The 21,371-nt window shown below is 37.6% G+C and overlaps 1 long non-coding RNA gene across 1 annotated transcript in view; it reads left to right on the plus strand.

Annotated features, from left to right (window-relative positions):
- The window catches only part of LOC140609934 (uncharacterized), a 223,599-nt gene that overhangs the window by 191,583 nt on the left and 10,645 nt on the right, over window positions 1-21,371 (plus strand). Inside the window, exon 2 of the long non-coding RNA XR_012011690.1 lies at window positions 18,876-19,032. This is a non-coding gene — a long non-coding RNA (uncharacterized lncRNA). The remainder of the gene's footprint in view (window positions 1-18,875; window positions 19,033-21,371) is intronic.

Genomic DNA, 21,371 nt, shown 5'->3' on the forward strand with positions numbered 1-21,371 from the left:
TTGGGCAGCTTGGGTGGCTCAGTGGCTTAGCACCATCTTTGGCACAGGGTATGATCCTGGAGACCCAGGATGGAGTCCCACGTTGGGTTCCCTGCATGGGGCCTGCTTCTCCCTCTGCCTGTGTCTCTGCCTCTGTGAGTGTGTGTGTCTCTGTGTGTGTCTCTCATGAATAAATAAATAAAATCTTTAAAAATAATAATAATAAAGTAACTATGATTAATATAATATGACCTTTCATGGAAATTATAGAAAATGTGCAAGAAGTGGGTAGCATAGATTGAAACTCTAAGAGATCAATAGAAAATGCTAGAAATAAAAAACAATCAGAAATGAAGAATGTCTTCAGTGGGTTCATTAGTAGATGACCCATTTGAGGTTATAATTCATGAATTTTAAGCTAAGTCAACAGAAACCAAATTGAAAGGAATAGAGAAAAAATAACAGAAAAACAAAAAGAATAGAACGTCCAAGAACTTTGGGCAATTTCAGAAAGCATAAAAAACATGTAATTGGGATATCACAAGAAGAATAAGAGAGGGAGTAGAAGAAATATTTGAATATAATGGCTGAGAAATGTTCAAAATTAACAACAAACACCAGACCACGTATCTCAGAAGTTAAGAAAACACCAAAGAGGAAAATGCCAAAAAACCACACCTAGGTATATCATATTTGAACTGCAGAAAACAGAAAAGAGAAAATCTTGAAAGAAGCCAGGGGAACAAAACATCTTACTTGTAAAAGAATAAAGGTAAGAATTAAAACATACTCCTTGTTAGGAATCATTTAGGAATGTGAAGTGGAATATTAACTGTAAAAGAGGCCCTTTGACCAACAACTGACAGTTTTATACCCAACAAAATTAATCCTTCAAAAATAAAGACGATAGAGACTTTCTTAGACAAACAAAAATTGAGGGTATTTATCACCAGCAGACCTGCCCTGAAAGAAATATTTTTTTTAAATTCAGATAAAAAGAAACTAAGTGTCAAAAACTTGGATCTCTATAAAGAAAGGAAGAACTTATGGAATACTAAAACTAAAGCAAAATCTTGTATTTTTCTTACTCTTATCTAAAAGATTACTGTTTAAAGAAAGAATGGTACCATTGTTTTAGTGAGTATAGCCTTTGGTTCAATGAAATGAATGACAACAATGTCACTCAGGACAAGAGGGTTTGTTTGGGAATACCATGTGATAAGATATCTGAACTGCAAAAAAAAAAAAAAGTATTATTTGAAAGTGAACTTAGATTAATTTAAATATATAAATATAATTTATATATTTTAATGGATACAGAGCTTCAGTTTGGGAACATGCAAAAGTTCTGGAGATAGTTGGTGATGGTGGTTACTCTGCATTGTGGATATACTTAATATCCCACTGAACTTTACACCTAAAATAATTAAAATGGTAAATTTTGTTATGTATGATTTATGAAAATTAAAAAGTATAAAATGTAGATTTTAAACTCTAGGCCATCACTAAAAATGCTTTTTTAAAAATATAATTGACCTTCTAAATGATTAATAAAATGGAATCATAAAATGCTCAGTTAAAACTAGGGAAGGTAGAAAAACAGGAGAGAAAGTATCAAAGAACAAATACAATGAATAAACAATAGTTACATACAGAGTAGAAATTATATCAATGATCATTTTAAATGTGAATGGTCTAAATACACCAATTAAAAGACAGAGACTGTTAGAGTGGATTAAAACAAACAAACAAAAAAACCAGATCCAACTGTATGTTGTCTACAAGAAATCCATTTATGCTATAAAGACTTAAATAGGTTAAAGGTAAAGGAATATACCATGCTAATAGTAATTTTTTAAAAGCTTAAATTGCTATATTAATTTTGAGCAAAGCAGATTTTGGAACAAGAAAGATTATCAGGGACAAAGAGGGGTGTTATATAAGATGAAGGATTCAGTTCTCCAAGCAAACATAACAATTCTCACTGTGTATGTATGTAACCAGAGTGTCAAAATACATGAAGCAAAAACAGATAGAACTGAAAGGAGAAATAGACAATTCCATTATCATAGTGGAGACTTCAACATTCTTCTGTCAGAAATTGATAGGTCAAGCAGGCTGAAAATCAGTAAGGATATAGATGACCTGAATAGCACTATCAGTCAACTTGATCTAATTGACATATATAGAATGCTCCATTCAACAACAGCAGTATTCACATTCTATCCAGACTTACATGGAACTTTCATTAAGAAAAACCACACTCTGGACTGTAATATACACCTGAACAAATTTACACAAATTATATAAAGTATGTTCTCAGACCACAGTGGAAATAAACTACAGGGGATCCCTGGGTGGCTCAGTGGTTTAGCACCTTCCTTCGGCCCAGGGCATGATCCTGGGGTCCCCGGATCGAGTCTTGCATCGGGCTCCCTGCATGGAGCCTGCTTCTCCCTCTGCCTGTGTCTCTGCCTCTCTCTCTCTCTCTGAAAACAAAAGAAAAAAGAAAAAAAAGAAATAAACTACAAATCCAATAATAGAAGCTTAACTGGGGAATTCCAAAGGGTCTTAAAATTAAACAACACACTTCAAAAATAACATGCACCTCAAAGAAAAAGTATCAAGAAAAATGTAAAAATATTTTGAACTAGATGAAAATGAAAATACAACCTGCCAAATTATAGATGCAGCATAGCAGAAGTTTAAGAGAAAGCTACAGCATAAAATACATATATTAGAAAAAAGAAAGATCTATAATGAATAATCAATCTATAATCAATAATAAATCCATATATGTAATCAATATATATATTATAACAGAAGAAAGCTCATAATCAATAATCAATAATAAGCTTCCACCTTAGGGAATTGAGAAAGAAGAATAATTATTCCTAAACAAGCAGAAGAAAAGAAATAATAAAAATTAGAGGAAAAATCTATACATTGAAAATAATAGAGAAAATTAACAAAAGCCAAAGCTGGTTCTTTGAAAAGATAGTATCTTAAGATCAGATTATTTTATGTTACTTGCAATCAAAAGCTCTCATTAACCTATATCACAGTTATCTCTAGCTTATAAATGTTTATCAGTTTTTCCCTTTCCACCCGCTGCTCTCTGCCCTTTGCAGAGGACGTTTTTCTAATAAACAGATTTACACTAAGGCATTCATGAAATAATATGTTAATCATCCTAGGACTACCGTCCATTGTTGTATTAGCAGCACCTGGTATGATGAAGGTGCTCAATAAATACTGGTTTCAAGGATAGGTAAATTACAGACATTTTAAACAGGAACTACCAGAAGTGATACGATCATCTTTAAGGCTAGGAATTTGGAAACTGCAGAGTCTATATTGGGGAAGCTGCATGTGACAAATGTCCTTCAACACAGATTACATATATTGGGTCACCTCCTGAGACCAGCTCTCCAAAATTAGATTTGCAGGCTCATCTTTGTGATTAATATTTGCTCTTTCATTCTAGTTCCAGGCTGGAGATGACATTTAATATCATCTGTGGTAAGCAAATGGATAATACACTTGCCAACTAAGTCTGTTCAAGCCAGGATCGTATGTATGAGAACAAGAAGGACATAGTTAGCCTTTACTCATCTAGTACACCACTGCAAACAGGAAAAAAAAAAAAAAAGTCTACTGGCCAGGGAGAGTGCTGCTGCTATTTTAAGTAGAGATGGTCAGCTTTAATTAGTGTTAGAGGCCCATCGAAATTATGAAATTTAGCTCAGAAAGCCCCAGTGGTCTATTCCTTTATTCTGTCTAATGGTGTGACCTTATTACTGGTCTTAGATGCTTTTTTGTCATTGTTTGTTTAATTGGATATATAAATGGTAAATCTGTTCTATTATAGAAATGGTTCACAATAAGTTCTCTTTATAGGTAGATCAACTTAGAAAATTGGCTATCAAACCCAGGGCCCATCTGTGTTCTTTAAATGGTAATCATAGAGTATCTGGTGGTATTAATTAATGAAGATGGCATTAACATAGGAGAGCAACAAATATTTCCCTTAAAATGGTATCCTTCCTGAGCTTTTGTTCTCCCTGTTACCAAATAATTTCAGAGTCTTTGAAAAGTTCTTTGTCTTTAACTATTAACAGTAGAGGGTGAAATATAAGAAATAATTCCCTACTATATGAACTGCTAATTGCTACAATTAAAGTTTACAAAGGTTTTAAAAATGTGAAATGCTATATTGTCAAAATTGCATTTATAATCAAAAATCCACACTGCTGTTTTATCATGCCTTTGGTAAAATATTTAAAATTGCAAGAAATCTCATTTTTATTTTTATTTTTTTAGTTATTCATGAGAGACACACAGAGAGGCAGAGACATAGGTAGAGGGAGAAGCAGGCTCCCTGTGAGGAGCCTGATGTGGGGATTTGATCCCAGGACTCTGGGATCATGACCTGAGCCAAAGGCAGTGCTCAAACATTGAGCCACCCAGGTGCCCTGAAATCTCATTTTTAGTTTAGAAAATAGATAGCTGACATTTATTAATTAACTCCTATGTGCAAAGTACTCAGAGTACTCTTAATTTTCATGACAGTGCTATAAGGTAAGTACTATTGCCTCAATTTAACATATGTGTTCATCTATTTTAAGCATTAAGTTCCTTGTCTAAGGTAGCAAGCCGAGATCAAATCTAGGTGTACTAAAAGTCATTCCATTTTAAATACAGTGCTTCTACAGAACTTCAGTTTCAGTGAACGTATGTTTATTAAGCCGTTACTATGTGCTAGGCCCCAATTTCAATACTGTGGTTACAGCAATTAATAGCACAGAGACCTTGCACCAGTGCTTATATTCTTTTTTTCCTAATGTTTTATCTAAATTCCATTAATTAACATATACTATATCATTAATTTCAGAGGTAGAATTCAGTGATTCATCAGTTGCACACAACACCGATTCTCATTACTTCAAGTGCCCTTCCTAATGCCCGTCACCCTGTTACCCGACTCCCCTTCCTCCCTCCCCTCCAGCAACCCTCGGTTTGTTTTCTTATGGTTTGCCTCCCTCCCTCCCTGTTTCCATCTTATTTTATTTTCCTTCCTTTCCCCTATGTTCATTTGTTGTTTCTTAAATTCCACATATGAATGAAATCATATGATATTTGTCTTTCTCTGACTGATTTATTTTGCCTGGCGTAATAGCCTCTAGTTTCATCCACATTGTTGCAATGGCAAGATTTCCTTCTTTTTGATGGCTGAGTAATAATCCTGTGTGTGTGTGTGTGTCTGTGTGTGCATAATGTTATTTAGCCATCAAAAAGAATGTTCTGGGGCACCTGGGTGGCTCAATCAGTTAAGTACATGCCTCTGGCTCAGGCTCAGGTCATGATCCCAGGGTCCTGGGATCAAGCGCCATGTTAGGCTCCCTGCTAAACAGGGAGCCTGCTTCACCCTCTCCACCCACCCCCCGCCCCACTCATGCTCTCCCTCTCTCTCAAATAAATAAATGAAATCTTAAAAAAAAAAGAATATTCTATTGTTTATATATATAAAAGAATATTCCATTGTGTATGTACATATATATATATATGTATATATATCACTATGTATATATATCACATCTTCTGTATCCATTCATCTGTCGATGGACATCTGGGCTCTTTCCATATTTTGGCTACTGTGGACATTCTTACAGTGTTGGTGAGAATGCAAACTGGCACAGCCACTCTGGAAAACAGTATGGAGTTTCCTCAAAATGTTAAAAATAGAGCTATCCTACCACCCAGCAATCACACTACTAGGTATTTATCCAAAGGATAGAAACAGTTATTAGAAGGGGTACATAGCAGCAATGCCCACAGTAGCCCAGTGCTTATATTCTAATGGAGATTTTTTTAATTACCCGATGAGCAATTCAGGAGACCAGAGGAGCAAGAAGCTCTGAGAGTTAAGTACATAAAGGAGAGACTATTTACATTGCATTGTTCTTCTCTCTTCCCCAGAGAACTGTTCTTTTTTCATGTGGCACAAAATTTAGGGAAGTTACATATAAGAAAAGGCAAAGGAGTTAAAAAGTCCATTTCCATTTAGTAACCAGAAATGAGGAGTATAAGCAGCTAAATGGTTTCCCTTAGCTGGTCTCATCCCACTGCCAGTGTGAATTTGAACTCTTTCATTAATGTCGTATCTGTTAATACATAAGTCTTGGTTTTTGTGGTATAGAAAAATTTGTAGTGTGAAATTTTGAGAAATAGTTTGGAGATTCTCTGTCTCTGCAAAACGGATATGTTCCATCACTAAATTGGAATAATTGCTGGGTTTTTGCAATTTCCAGAAAATATAACTTAATGGATAAAATTTTCTCAATTTTAAGCTTTTCTTTGCCAAAATTTTTCTGCTTTTCTGCACCTGCTACTGCTCATCTGCTGGTGAGTGGTAGCTGATAACAAATCAAATGAATAAGTAGCAAGCAAAAGTTAATGCAAACAGCCAATCACTCTTAATTCAACAGCATGTTTTTTATGGATGTGTGTTTGTGGTTATGATTTTATATTGTGACATACAATAGAGCCATATTTTCTGCCTGAAATTGTTCCTAGAATTAAATGTATCAATATTTCGTAGTGTTCTATGAAGCATATAATAACTTTCAAGCGTTCTGTCATTATGAACTTTTTTAAAAAGATCATGAAAGTATTGTTTTTGTGGATCGTAAGACAGATATGAAAATCACACCCTCTGGCATATATACCCTAATAACTCCCAACCTCAGCTTAGTCAAACTGCCAGGAGAAGGAGGGGCAGAGTTGGGCCTCTCATCTTACATTCCTAGCACTATCTATATGGTGAAATCATGACAGAGTACTGAGCCCTCCCAAAAGAGGAGAAATGGTTCCAGTAGGGTGCTCATTGGGCCATATTTTCCTAGTGAGCAGGTTCCTAGCTTGGACTATTAAATAAATGCTATAGACTTTAAGCTAAAAACAGACTTAATACTGAAGGCTGAGAAGTCCAAGATCAAGGTGCCAGCTGATTCAGTCCCTGGCGAGGCCCTGCTTCCTGGCTTGTAGACAGCTGTCTCTTCTTGTTGTGCCCTCAAGTTGCAGACAGATAGAAAGTTCACTACTCTCTTCTTATAAAGACATAAATTCAATCATGATGACTTTACTTTTGTGACCTCATCTAACCCTAATTATCTCCCAAAGGACCCATCCCTAAATGCCATCATGTTGGGGTTAGGGCTTCAACAAATGAATCTGAGGCCATATGCATTTTAAACCATAGCAGCACAATACCTGTACCTTGTCAGGAATGCAATGATGCCCCACTTTACTCTTCAATTTCTGTCCCCATTCTGTAAGGGCACTCTTCCCACCCCCTTTTTAACTTCTTCCTTATGATAAAGATCAGAAGCTTAAATCCAAGGGTTAGGACAGATGCTCATGTTCCAATTTAGTTGTACCAAAAAGGTCACCCATTGGAATTTAGTGTTGCCACATGACTGCTAAGCTCTTACCTTATTCCCCATTCTATGAATTATTCTTCCTCAGATACACGCTTCTTGCATTGACAGCCTAAAAAGAAAGAGGTAGCAAGGCAAGACACAGCTCCCATTCACTTTCTTCCCTACCAGAGTATATTACATAATTATGCACCAAGCTGTGACCTCTGACCTCAATACAGCTGTTTCTGTGTTCTATCTAGTAAACATACATACTAATTATTCAGTTCAGTAGGCTCCTTGGTCCCCTATATTATTTGAACTTTCTAGGTCATTTAGTATGATGGGCCACTCCCTCTGTTAAACATTTGCTCCTTTTTAAATTTCCAACACAACCTTATCCCTAGCATCTTCCTAGTTTTATGACAACTAGCATTTGTTTCCTGATTCCTCTTTATATTCCCTTTTAAGGCATTGCCCATAACTCCTATCTCTGCTCACACCTTGTACTCATCCTCTGTGCTCTTATCCAGCCCCATGCATTCATCTGTTACCTGTACACTAGTGATTCCCAACCACTTAAACAGCCCAGGTCCTTCCTTGGAGCTACAGGGCACTTTTCCCATTTACCCACTAGTTGTCCCTAACTAGATGTCCCACAGATACTCTAAAGTGAACTCTCCCCAAATGGAACCTTTCGATAATTTACTTAACTTCCCCTAGATTCCTTCTCCTACACTCTCAATTATGATGATGATGATTTTAATGAAGATAAAGGAAGAGAAGAAGAAAGCAAATTAATATAAATACTGTCCTCTAGTGCAGTTCTAAGTGCTTTTTGTATGTTAAATCAGTGAGTCCTTGCATCAGTTCTAAAGCGTAAATGATATTACTACATTCATTTTGAAGATAAAGAAATGGAGACAGAGAGAAACTTGTCCAAATTTACTTAGTCAGTACTGGCAGTGTCAGGATTCAAACCCAGGGAGAGTGGCTCTCAATACTACCTTGAATACTATTTCTCCCTATCTCAAGATACAATACTACCACCCATCTAGTCACCTGAGGATGAACATGATACCTCTCTCTTCCTTAAAATACCATCAGCCACCCCCAGGCATCTTAATTACATGCTTAGCAGAGAGGGTAGTGGAGAAAGGAGAGAAAAGCCTTTCCATTGTGCTGGAGTTCTACATTGGTAAATCTATGAACGAGCATTAAAAATCGCTCATAATTTTTTAAAAAGCTCGTATCCTGGTCTGGGATTTCATGTCCTATTTCTGAATATTGTTCAAACATTTATTCTACACAGCATGACTGATATAGGAAATGACATTAAAATAATGCTTCGGTTAACAGAGTAGAATACAGAATGTGTGCTTAGGTAAAATGAGTTGAATTATTCTCCTTCCAAGGAGCATTTTTCCTTAGCACAGAACACAGAAAAAAGGATGGGGTCCTTTGGCAGGATCTTCAAATTCCATCACAGGTAGGCTCAGTACAGTAGGATTATAACATAAATAATTTTTAAAAAGGGTAACATGAATAATATTGCCTTATTAATAATGTTTTTTGGTCCATGGATAATGGATTTTAGGAGGAGCTTATTTTGAACTAAAATGTCCTCTTCATGAAGAGTGTTCAGTATACACCATAGTTTTCAAGCCTGAATATTGAGAGCATGTTATAGATGTTGATTCTGCTAAGTAAATGTTATAGATAGGGAGGCAGGATTTTAATAGAGACTATTTCATAAAGTTTTCCCCCAATATTTGAGGAACATAAACTAACATAACTGTTCTCTCTTATAACTTGAGCTGGTTCCATCCAAGAAATATTTGTTAAACAAAGATGCTCTATCAGGTACCAAGGTACCAGGTACAAACACAGCAGTAGTGGGACAGACATGAACTTTGCCCTCAAAACGCTGGAAGACAGAGTTAAAAGGGATAAAAAGGGAAGCAGAAAAATCAAATAATTGTAAGTCATGAAAGGATATATGAGGGAAACAAAAAGCAAGCCTTATATATAACATAATTCACAGGATCTCTCTAAGAGCAATCAAGGAAGGCTTCTCTGAGGAGACAATAGACAAACTGGATCCTGAATGTTGAAGAGATATGTTAACATTCATCCCCCCACATCCATCCACCGTACCTCCTGCCCTGGGAGGGGGATGAAATACTTCTCTTCTCTTTGCTCTATTCCCTTCCATGTTTATCTTCCTGATTCCATTTGTTGTACATAATACATTTCCTAGCAATAGATAAAGTAATTCCAAAACCTTAAGCCAAGCTCTGTTCACCAAAGTGCTCTTGCCACTGCTCTCAAAGTGCTAGGTCCCAATTAAAAAAAAAATGGATAAAAATCTCAATAGACATTTCTCCAAAGAAGATATAAAAATGGCCACCGGGCACATGAAAGGATATTTTGCCTCATTAACTATCAGGGAAGGGCAAATCAAAAGCACAATGAAATACCACTTCACACCCACTAGTATGGCTTTAATCAAAAAGACATGTATTTTTTCTCCATGACATTCCTTTACCTTTAAAGACAACTCTTTCTGTCTTTGTTCAGGAGGAAATCACTGTACAAAACTGGGTCTCTTAATGGCAGTGTTGGCAAAATCCTAGCTCTAACATTTAAACACAGTCTCTTTCCACATCTGGAAAAAATAAATAGCCCTTTCACTGACTTTACCCTAAAGTGATTTTTATCTTTCTCCCTCTCTCTCTTTCTCTCCCCCTCTCCCACCCTCTCACATACACAAACACATACACACAAGTGCTACAGGTAATCATTTCATGTACTTTAGAACACAAATCCAGCGTGAGTAGTGCCCATGATAGAATGAGCTATGGAAAAGTTTAAGTGATCTCTTCATTTACATAGCATTCTTAAACAACTGTATCAGTCAGAACTCTGTTATTTCAAGTGACAGAAAACCAACTCAAACCAGGTGTGTGAAGAAATAGAAAAAGTGAAACATATTAGCCTATCTATCTGGGGCATCCAAGGGTGGCTTTCACTCCTGGCTTCAGGGACTCAGAGTATGAGTACTCTCCAACACACTCTCCATGTGGTATGTGGCCCTGTTTTTCTCTGGACACTCACTATGGGCTCTCCTGCCTTAGGCAGGCTCTTAATACTTGATGAGAAAGGTGAGTTCGGGTAACCCTGGCCTGCATGTTCACAAATTATGGCCAAAAACCAAGAACAAGGTGTCTCTCTGACTAATTTAGTGAAGTCTGGACATAGAATCTGATTGGTCTGGCTTTTGGTCACATGCTTGTTCCTGAGCCAGTCACCATTTCAAAAGGAGAAGTACACCAACTAGCTTAGCCTGGTCCATGTGTCCACTACAGTCACAGTTTAGGGGTTGAAGTGAGGAACTATGGATGACAGCCCCACGAAACCCACATGTGCTGGTGGAGGAGTTTCACAAAGGAAAAAAGATTCTGTAAGTAGAAGAGAAATCTAAATACCTGCTGAACAGACAAAACCCAATCCCAGTGCAGTGCCCATCAGGTGCAGAATGTTCTACCCCTGAGTTCTGGAGCAGAACCAGGGATACCCACCCTCTGAGAGGGCTGACCAACCTGGACTCCAGTGCCATCTACCTGGGACCACCACCCTGAAGGTGCCCCCATTGCTCTTTTTCAGTCTCTACTACATTTTATCATGTATTCTCTCTTTCCCTTCTGGAATCATTTCTCATCACAGGAGAATGGCAGACGCTTGATGAACTGCAATGCAAATGGGAAGCATCAGCCATGCTGCCATTTAAGAACAACTAAATTAGATATCACAATACACTCCATCAAACATTTTAAATGGTGCAATGAAATGAGAGGTTTATGGTTCCAAAAGCACTGATGATACATCTATACTTGTTTCAAATTGTTGTTTTATGCAAAGAGTTTGTAATACCAGCTGCCATGTTGTATGAACTGCTCCCTTTTTATCTTTGACCCAAGTAGCTCGATCAAAGTTTCATTCTAATATGAACTTGCTGCCTGCCAAGTTAGTTGGGTAAGCTTTGAAAAGTACAGGTTTCTTTGGGTCCAAAAAATGCTTTGTCAGTCTAGTTGAAGAGACAAGGTCTTTAAATTATCCCTAAGGTCTAGATGCATAGGAAAATGTCAACTGTTTCTTCAAGTCAGACTTAAATATCTAAATCTTACTAGTTAAGTGCAGAGGTATTTTTGGTTTTTAAAAATGAGCTCAGTTGGGGAAGCCCTGGTGGCTCAGTGGTTTAAGCACCACCTCCATCCTGGAGACCTGGGATCGAGTCCTACGTCAGGCTCCCTGCATGGAGCCTGCTTCTCCCTCTGCCTGTGTCTCTGCCTCTCTCTCTCTCTCTCTCTCTCTCTCTCTCTCTCCCCCTCTCTGTGGCTCTCATGAATAAATAAATAAAGTCTTAAAAAAATGAGCTCAGTGTCTTGATTAACTATAAGCTGTAGTACAGTGAGCCTGGCTGGTATCAGGAGTCAAGGAAAACAACCGTGCTAAGATGTATGTGATAGTAGGAGCCACATAGCAAATGTTTATTGAGGGCCTGGTGTTTCCATTGTGCTCACAAAGAGGCATTTTACAAGTAAATTTGGTAAAGAAAGGGCGATTCTGAATTGTCTATCTACAGGCCTGAGTGCTGTTGGAAGAAATGAGGAAACAGGAAAACCAGTCTCCATCATGGAGAACTTTTTACTGCTATTAGTAGCCAAAAGACTGAGACATAAGAATAGTTTGAAGAAGCTACAAATGCAAGGCCTCAGGGGCTGTGCCAGAAGATACTGGCCATACTGAACCACTTTCAGCCAATCCCTACTCATTATCACCTCCAGGACTTTGCATGTATTGTTCCCTCTGCTTGAAATGCTTACCTTCTCTTACTTCTTACCGCCTCCAGCCCCCGTGTCCTTCCAAGGCCCTTCATCTTGGTATCTACTCATCATTTAGGTATTGCTTATATTTTTCCCCACTTTATATGTCTTCCTTAATTTTCCTCAACTCTCCTCTCCTAGCATCCCATTGCTAACATTTGTGACACTACATCTTATAACACAATTTTATAACACTACATTCTGTTGAATTTGCCTTTTGTATTCAGCAAGTGAGCCTTAGTTTCCATAACATACAAACACAAAAATTTTAATGATTATAAGAGTACAAGTTTTCTTTCTGTATTAAACAACAGTCCATTGAACCTTAACAGTGCAGGAGTAGCTTAAGGCTAGTTATTAAACTAGTCAGCTCAAAAGTGACACACATTACATCTTTTGCATTGTATTGGCAAGAACTTGTTCTGTGGCTCAATTTGGACACAGAGAGGGGTGTGAAATATCCCTGACTAGACAACTGCTTACTGGCAACAGTGCTACTCCATAGAAGAGGGACATATATCTTTCGTTAACTGACCATCTCGGCCACCCCTATGTTCTTTGTCTTCCCCCTGAAAGTAGGGGCTATGTCTCTATCTCTATCTCCTAGACATGTTCATGAAATTAATGATTAGGCAATTATCTATCTACCTATATCCATATATGTATATATAGATATATTTATCAATATAGATCAGTAAATTTAATATTTGTAGATCAGAGACAACACTGAGAATATGTCATATAAATGTATAAATTTTCTCCAGAAAAAAATGCAAATTCATGAAATTTTATCTGTAATTTCATATCTTACACGTCATAATATCACCTGTCCTCATTTAGATTGAAGCAAGACCCAGATGACAATCAAGCTTACTCATTAAAATCTCTATGGGGGTCTTGGGCTCCATGTTAAGAATTATGGTGTAGGATACATAGTATATCTGAACAAATTCTTTGCACCTTTGGTTGGTTGGTTGGACACTTACTTGCTTGGTTCGATCATAGGTTTTTAACCCTGGGAAATCCCACACAATTAAGCATTCCCTCCTCTATGTTCCCACAGCATTTCCTACATTCCGCTATCAGTACCTGATATATTTAGAAGGTAATCTCCCACTTAAGTTGATTAACTCATGTTCAGCACCTCAAAGTACCTATATAGTACACTGCACCGAATATATCTTGAAAGGAATGAACTGGATCAGTTGAGTGTCATCACTCTACAACATATGTTTTAAGGTAAATAAGCTGAACATCTGCCCTAAAGGGAAAACCTAGCGTAGCCCAGGAGTGACTGAAGGGACAGTTACATACCAGAGTGACTAATGCCCAGCTACAGGGGGAAGGCGGGCTCCATCTGGAAAACAGATGGAATGTTCCCTTTTAGTTCTAAACATAAATTAAATTTCACTATCTGCCAAAATGGAAAGTTAACAATGATTTTGAGCATTTTTTTCCTCCTTAAAGAAGAAAAAAAAAAAAAAAGCCATTTGTTTATGAACTAAAACTTTGTGACAAATTTTGCTCCATATTGTGATTATAACACCTAATTTCCTAATTAAACATGCTAATTGTGAGTTACCTCACATGACTACAAAGCACAGAAGTATAATTATCTAATAAAAAAGCTTTTATGAAACTTTTGTGGGAAAGAGGGCTGGCTGAGGAGACAGCTGCTTAGTAAGAACAGGAGCAGTGCCACCTAGGGGCCCGCTATGTCTGAACTGCCAGTGGGTAACAATTACAATTTGGCTCCGAAAAATCCTTTCTGTAACTAGGGGCATGGTAGCAAAGCCACTGCATGGTGGAAAAGGAAGAACTTCTTGTGGACAAACAGGATTCTGCTCACTTCCAGGGTGAGACTGGAGCAGGTGAAAATCTATGTGGTGTTCATTCTCATGGGATTGTTTCCAATACCACCCCCTAGTCCACATTCACAACTCCTCCTATCATGACCCGTCTCAGGAGGGTCTTAATGACTCCACTTTCCTGGGCTTTTATGAAGCAGAATCACAAGCGGAAGCACATGAGAGGCGAGTGACAAGTGGTGGAGTGGATCTCCAGAATAAACAACTGAGAGAAAAGGTGTAAGTAAGAATAGTGGATGTAGAGCCATTCAGCTCAGATTTAAGAGGGTTTGCTGACTTGGTGTAGGAATGAGTTGGACAATGCAGGAAGGAACTTGGGAGGAGCTTTGCTGATCTGTGTGAATGGGATTCCTTTAAAGTTTTTCAGAAGGCACAAGTAAGGATTGTGATTTAAAAAAAAAAAAAAAACCCTTCAATGGCAGTTCTATGCTTTTTAGATAGTATGCATGTGTGTGTCTGTGTGTGTCTGTGTGTCTGTATAAATTCCAGCTGTTCTTTTCATAAATCATCATTATTACCACAATTAATACAACCACAATTATTTCCATGTCCTGGATGACCTCAGATTCAAGCATCGCTTTCTGTTGTCTTAGCTCTTTTGGTTTGTCTTTTTTTTCCCCTCAACTCACCACCATCAAATCAATCAAGTGGGCCTTTGTCTTTCTACTCAGTAATCTAAAGTTCAAGGCAAGTAAACACTTAAAGCATACAAAAGAAATTGATAGATTGAACTATGTCATATCAACGGACTGAGCTAAAGCCACTCTAATGTCCCATAATTATGTTCCTGTTACTCCCTGCAAGATGCTGTGTAATCCTCTCATCAAACAATGCATTAAAAATATTATCTATGAGCAAAACTATTGGGTTTGATTGGTTTTCCCATTGATGTTATATATATATAAATGAAGCTGTAACTCTTTAGCCATAAATTAAGTTGTACCATGTTGAAGTGACAGTGGCGAGGTATGGAAAAGACACTTTGATGGTTCCTTGTCAAGATTTGGCTCCTGGTTCTTCTCTCCTTGAGGCAAGAGACCAGTTAGGCTTGATGTTTCCCAAAGTAGACTGGAGTGATAGCATGGTCTCATTTACTTACTGTGAGAATTGATAGAGAAGAGTATTTATTTTTCCAGAGTGGAATACAGCAAAAATTTCCCAAACTCTCACATAACCAGCAGCAATGAAGGTAACACAAGAGAACAAATAAAATCAACAGCTACGTAGGGCATTTTTTGGTGGCAAAACCTGACCAGAAACAATTTCTTCAGAGAGAATAGATAGGCCTATGTCCGGAAAAATCCATTTCATAGGTCAGAAAGAAAGGTTTTGAAGTGAAGGCTATACAATATAGAAGTATACAATATATTCATGATAGCATAGTACCTAGCTCACAGTAGACAATCCATGAAGATTTGTTGAATGAAATTTTCTTTTACATAAACAGAAGTCCCTATTGGTGGTAGTTGGGTTAGATTTTTTCCAAGCTCTGTGCTTATTTTGATGAATTCCATTTATAATTCCCAAGTTTTATGGAAGAGGGGGAAGTGTTTCCTTAGATGCCATGATGTGGAAAGCATTCCTGGGTTTTGATTTTTACATTCATTTTCAAAAGATTTTTATTTCAGGATAATTTTAGTCTTAGAAAAAAAGTTGAAAAAGTAGTATGGAGAGTTTCCACGTACCCTTTACTTGGCTTCCCCTTATTTTAACCTCTTTAAAAAAAAATAGAAAAATGATGAAAGCTAGGAAATTATCCTTCTCTACTGTTAGCTAAACTGCAGAACTTATTCCCATTTCATCAGTTTTCCACAAACAATTTTTTTCTGTTTCAACCTCCGGTCTACAATCCCAAATCACTTAGTTGTCATGTTCCCTTAGTCTTCTCTGATCTATGACAATTTATGTCTTTCTTTGCATTGACACTTTTGAAGAGTACCAGTCAGCTATTTTGTAGAAAATCCCTTTATTTGTGTTTGTGTAATGTTTTGTCATTATTAAATTGGGGATAGGCATTATTGGAAAAGATACCATAGAAGTGATATGCCTTTCTCTGTGTCAAATCAGGGGGTCTGATATTATATCCGCATGATGCCATATGATATTGATAGGTATTACAGGTGATGTTAACTTCAGTCACTTGTCTAAGATTATCTTCCCAAATTCTCTACTGTAAAGTTACTTTTTTCCCTTTGTACTTAATAAATATTTGGGGGAAATTCTTTAAGACCACGCAAATACTCTCTTTCTGCTTAAACTTTTGCCCACCAATTTTGACATCCCTCAGTGGATCTTGCCAGAGGCAATTATTATTGTCATGTTCGAAAGATGATTTTCTATTTAATTTCATTTGCATTTATTAATTGAAACTTTTCTGGAAAGAAGAGTTGTCATTTTCCCTTCATTTATGTATATGAGTATGAGCTCATGGATATTTATTTTATTCTTTGGGTTGTCATCCAATAGTGTCATTTATATATCCCCATTCTTCTTATTCTGCTTTGGTTTTTGAGCACTTCTTCACTCTCTGGCACTCCAAGATGCTCCAGGATCATCATGTATTTTCCTTGCCCCTGCCTTGAAGTCAACAAAATCACCAAAGAGCCCTTGGTTGGCATTATCAGAGGCTGATGTTCAGAATGATGCTACTGAAGTGTCACAAATTCTTTGTTTTTAACATTGTCCTTGCCGGATCAGAATTTAAGGAAGTCTCTAACCCTAATGTTTATTACCATCACATTAGGTGATGTGATGGTAATAAAAGGTGGTGTCTTGGAGATACTTAGGTCATGAGAGGGGAGCCCCTATGGATGGGATTAGTGCTCTTATAAAAGGGAGGATCCTAGAGAGTTCCCTCATTTCTTCTGCCATGTAAAGAAAGACACAGCTAGAAAGCAGCAGCTATGAACTAGGAAGTGAGACCTCACCAGACACCACATCTGCTAGCATCTTGATCTTGAGCTTCCCAGACTTGAGAGCTACAAGAACTAAATGTTTATTGTTTAAACCCCCCAGGCTATAATATGTTGGCTAGCAGCCCAAACCAACCGAGATAGTCTCCCATTCCAGCCACTCCCATCCACCCAAAAGACAAAAACACCAACTCTCAGCCCTAAACACACACAACAAATTGACACATAGTCCTGTTTTTCGTTAAGAGTGGTAATTTTTTTAAATTCATAATCATTATCACATAAGCAATAACCAGGAAGATTAGTTGCCAGCCTTAATCCTGGGACAGAGCCCTGGAAAATAGTCACTAACAACCCTTTGCTGCTAGGTCTTGAGAAGATACTGGGAATGTGGCAGGTGTAAGGGCAGCCATGGGAATGGCCACAGCAGCTTGAAGCCCAGGGTCAAGAACTCAGGACAAAAACAATATCTAACCAGCAGGACTGTTTCTGTATTTTAAGCACTGGTAGAGCCATTGTGATAATGCGCTTTATAATAAAAAATATATATCTGGTCTTTGTCCCCATTTCTGACTAAGTTCATGAAACCATTTGAATTTCCAAAGTGATGAAAACAGTGAAGATGTACTGAGGTGGCTTTGGGAAAGAACCTAAAAATGGAGGTTAGTTTCCAGTGCACTCAACATTGTTGTTGGAGGGCTGGAACTTTCATTGCCACCCTCAACCTCCAGGGAGGAGACAGGGCTGGAGTTTGAATCAGTTACCGATAGCCAAGGATTTAATCAATTATGACTATGTTATGAAGCCTCCATAAAAACCCAAAGAACATAGTTCCATGAGCTTCTAGGTTGAGGAACATGTGGAGCTTTGGGAAGAGGGCATGCTCAAGGAGGGCATGGAAGCTCCATGCCCTTTCCCCTTACCTCATTCTGTGCATCTTCCATTTGGCTGTTCAGAATAATATCCTTTTATAAAAACAAGCAAACTAGTAAGTAAAATGTTTCTCTGAGTTCTGTGAGCCACTCTAGCAAATTAATCAAACATAAGGAGGGAGTCATAGGAACCTGCAGTCTATAGCCAGTCAATCAGAAGACCAGGTAACAACCTGGACTTGAGATTGGTGTATCAGGTGTATTTGTGTATGTGTCTGTATCTGTGTCTGTTTGTTGTGAAGGAGGGTGGATTTGCTTGTAGGACTGAGCCCTTAACCTGTCAAATCTGACTTTCTTTCTAGGCAGATAGTGTCAGAATTAAGTTGAATAGTAGGACACCCAACTGGTGTCAGAGAATCAACTGGATGTACAGGAAAACCCTCTCTCCCACTGGAATAGGATAACCAAATTATCAGCCATACATGTACATAGCAGCTGAATATCATCCTTCTTTTTTAGTACCTTGTAGAGCCAGTTCTCTAACAACTGGATGCTAATCCAGTTGATCAGTGATACTATGTATGAATCACTGTAACCTTTTAGCTGAGAGCCAGGACTCTGAAGTCAGCTTGACCTTCATTTGAATCCCATTTCTGCTGCACACCATCTGGTAATCCTAGTCAAGTTATTTGACCTCTCTGAGCCTCTGTTCACTCAGTAGTAAAGGATAATGAGAGCACCTACCTCATAGCATTGTGTGCATGATAGAATCCATACGAAATATTCATCATGGTGCCTGGCACAGAGCATGTTCAGCAAATGTTAACACTGTTACTGCCACTGCTATTATTATAGGTAATAATAATAGTAATAATGATAACATAATGTTATCCATCGTTTGGTCTATCATCAAGTTTTTGTTTTTTTCTATCCTCCACAGAATAAGAAAACATTTAGAGAATTGTGTATATTCCCAGCAAAAGTGGATAGACTCAGCTTTTGTCAAAGTAATGCTGCAGCGATGAGATGGAGAATTCTACTTCCAGTTATTAATTACCCCACATATTCCACAGAACTGATAAAGTTTTCACGGAATGGTAAGATAATGACATTTTGCTTTACTTTGTCTTTATGAAGCCAGAAACAGTAATTGCACAGGAGAAATTCGATTTCTGTTGGCATGATTAGGTAGCTTATTAATTAGTTCTAATGCTATAAATACCTTGGGCACCATTTTAATGTTTGCGCCACCTGTAATTTTATGCATAGAATACTAGAGGCAAAATAATCTTAATGATAATTTAGTTCCATAGACTTGCTTTGCACAAAAGAAAATTGAAACTCAGAAAAGTAAAGTGACTTTCCCAAGGTCACACAGCTAGACAGTATGTCTAACTCAGGATCTCAGTGCCTTCTGTCAGACACAAAATACCATTCTGCAGATAATTAATTATATTTGGGGCATAAAAGTGAAAATTTTGTCCTAATGACTAATCTCTAGCTAGTTTTTGTTGTATCCCATGATTTTAAGCTGGAAGCATCTTAAGAGGTAAGCAGAGAAAGATTCATAACAGTGGTAACACTATTCTTTCAGTTCCCCTCCCCCAAGTTAACTCATTGTATCATCAACAAAGTCCTGTGGTCACTGGACTTAAGTTTCTGGATCTAGATTTGGAATGATGAACTCTTCTTATGACAATCAAGGAGGACTTTAGAGAAAACATGGTATGTTAGCTCAGGCTGCTATAACAGAATGTCATAGACTATGGGGCTTCAGCAGTAAGCGTTTATCTTGCATAGCTCTGGAGGCTGGAAATCCAAAATCAAGGTGCCAGAATGCTCGGTTCTGGGTGAAGGCCTTCTTCCTGGTTTACAAATGCCTATCTTCTTCCCATTGTATTCTTATATGGTAGAAAGCAGAAGGAGAGGAAGCGAGCAAGCTCTTTTCTCTTCTTATTAAGGATACTGATCCCAATCATGAGGGCTTCACCCTCATGACCTAATGACCTCCCCAAAGGCCCAACCTCCTAATAGTATTGTATTGGGAGTTAAAATTTTTTAAAAGATGTATTTATTTATTTTAGAGAAAGAGAGATCCTGAGGGAGGGAGAGCCCAAGGAAAGAGCAAATCTCAAGCTGACTCCTTGATAAACATGGAGCCAGACACTGGGCTCGATCCCATAACCCTTGATCCCACAACCCTGAGATCATGACCTTAACAGAAACCAAGAGTCAGACGCTTAACCAACTGAGCCACCCATGTGCCCTAGGAGTTAGAATTTTAACACATGTATTTAGGGGAGACACAAACATTCAGTCCATAACATGTGGCAGCTAAGCTGGGACTTGAAGGATAAGTTGAATATTACCCATTGGACTAGAGAAAAAGAGGAAGACATTCTAGGTAAAGGAAATAGCATGAACAAAGACAAGTGACATATCAGGGTATTAATTAACAAGCTTCCTCTTGTGCCTTGTTTTTTAATATATTAAATACTGCATGGGAGGGAAAGAATGATAAAGGTATTCTTATTGGTTGTGGAATTTCAAGGGCTTATCAAACAGTTAATGAGCAAAGATTGTGTACATTTTGTGGTTACAACTTTAACTAATAGGCAGAAGGGGAATTTGGATTTATCTTCTAGTGTCCATAAAACAGTATTGTAGTACTGTAATTATTAACATAATAATTAAAAAACAGCTTAGTTAAATTTAAGAAAACTTAGACATAGGAAGACAGTGTCTTCATTGAAGTAACTCAAGTCCCGATAAAGCAAGCTTTCTAAATTGACTTTGATGCTTTGAAATAAAATTCTTAGAGCACCAATTACAGGGGTGTCTGGAAAGCAATTATTATCAGCCATCACTGGTTTCCACGAATTCTAATTTAATTACATCTTCTCTGTTTAAAATATAGTGCTATACTGTAAGTTACAGCAATGGAAAACGAGCTGAGGTTACTGACAAAAAAAAAAATTTATACTGAAGGTAATTAGTCTTGATCATAACTCCTTCCAAAAGAGACATAGTATTATGAACTCATTAATTTCAAGTGGTCACTGCTGCAAAGGAATTTTAATTTTCAGAATTGGGAGAATCATAATCCCTGAGTGAAATGGATCTAGAATTTAAGGGACAGAGATTGAGCATCTCTTTGCCCTCCTGGTCTGCTCATTGCCTTCCAGGGATCTTTTTAGTCAGGATCCCTTATTTCAAGCAAAATTAAATTGACAGAGTTGTTTCATTGATTGTGAATATTTAACAATTGCATTTGGCAAAAATTGTGAATTCACTTTTCACATTTATAATGCTGGGGAACAAAAGTGGATATGTACTTCCCTGGCAGAGAACCAAGCCATATTGACTTTTTTCAGAAAAGGCTTTACCCATCATTCTCCAGCTCATTGCCTATCTGTGGCACTAAAATTTCTCCTGT

This window comes from Canis lupus, chromosome 19, assembly GCF_048164855.1.
Source record: "Canis lupus baileyi chromosome 19, mCanLup2.hap1, whole genome shotgun sequence".
Taxonomy (NCBI): Eukaryota; Metazoa; Chordata; class Mammalia; order Carnivora; family Canidae; genus Canis; species Canis lupus.